Below are 1,349 nucleotides of genomic sequence, written 5' to 3' on the forward strand. Positions count from 1 at the left end.
GACCTGGAGATCATGACTTAAGCCGAAGGTAGACGCTCAACCGACTGAGCCACCCAGGTGCCCCCTTTCCATGGCTTCTGAAGGCAGAACCGCATGAGGAGGCCAGACACCTATAACACCATACTGCCGTGGTCAGAACCAGCCGGCACCGCCTGGACCAGTCAGGGAAGTTCTTCCTTCAAAGGATAGTGCTGAACTTAGCAGTGTGTGGTAAAACAAGGTAAGAGAGCTCTAAAGGCCCCTTCTGCTGGCCCTGTGGGGTGTGGTGAGGGTCCGAGGAGGGCAGAATAGGGAGAGGTCTGGGGCTATTCCCGTGTGTAACACTGTGGTGAAAGCTGGAGCTGCTTCTGGTCAAGGCTTGGTCTGGATGTTGTGGATTCCCTGACCTCTGATGCCAGGAGCCCATCCATCTCCTGAGGTTCTTTCTTTCTTTCTTTCTTTCTTTTTTTTAAATTCCATTAAAAAAATATTTTTTTCTAGTGAAATAGCACAATTTCATTATTCAGTGCCACACATTGGGCTTTGACTCACATTGTTTCCTCTGAGTTAATTTGCAAAGGGTGGCAGTTCCCTGGGGAAACTTCGCAAAACTTGGAACGCGTCACGAGTTTGTGTGTCATCCTTGAGCAGGGGCCATGCTAATCTTCTCTGTATTGTTCCAATTTCAGGATACGTGCTGCCAAAGTGAGCACTAATTTCATTTTATTTCATCATGATAACTCTTCTCTTTAATCCCCATCCCCTATTTCCCCCATTCCCCATCCCCCCATCCACCTCCCCTCTGGTAACCATCAGTTTGTTCTCTATAGTTAAGAGTCTGTTTCTTGGTTTGTCTCTCTTTTTTTCCCTTTGCTTGTTTATTTTGTTTCTTAAATTCCACATGAGTGAAATCATACGGTATTTGTCTTTCTCTGACTGACTTATTTTGCTCAGCATTATATCCTCTACCTCCATCCATGTTGCAAATGGCAAGATTCATCCTTTTTTTGGGGCTGAATAATATTCCAGGGTGTGTGTGTGTGTGTGTGTGTGTGCGTGCGTGCGTGTGTAGCATGTCTTCTTTTTTTTTTATTCTTATGTTAATCCCCATACATTACATCATTAGTTTTAGATGTAGTGTTCCATGATTCATTGTTTGTGCATAACACCCAGTGCTCCATGCAGAACGTGCCCTCTTTAATACCCATCACCAGGCTAACCCATCCTCCCACCCCCCTCCCCTCTAGAACCCTGTTTGTTTTTCAGAGTCCATCATCTCTCATGGTTTGTCTACCCCTCCGATTTCCCCCGCTTCATTCTTCCCCTCCCGCTACCTTCTTCTTCTTCTTTTTTTTTTTTTTCTTAACATC

The 1,349-nt window shown here is 45.4% G+C and overlaps 1 non-coding gene across 1 annotated transcript; it reads right to left on the reverse strand.

Annotated features, from left to right (window-relative positions):
- Window positions 1-585: 585 nt before the first annotated feature.
- LOC123841210 (U6 spliceosomal RNA) lies at window positions 586-692 on the reverse strand. The gene has a single exon (XR_006790182.1). It is a non-coding gene; the product is annotated as a U6 spliceosomal RNA (small nuclear RNA).
- Between the last annotated feature and the right edge of the window lie 657 nt (window positions 693-1,349).

Source organism: Mirounga angustirostris, unplaced genomic scaffold (assembly GCF_029215605.1).
Source record: "Mirounga angustirostris isolate CCGP_5_RB_7025 unplaced genomic scaffold, mMirAng1.0.hap1 SCAF_6, whole genome shotgun sequence".
NCBI lineage: Eukaryota > Metazoa > Chordata > Mammalia > Carnivora > Phocidae > Mirounga > Mirounga angustirostris.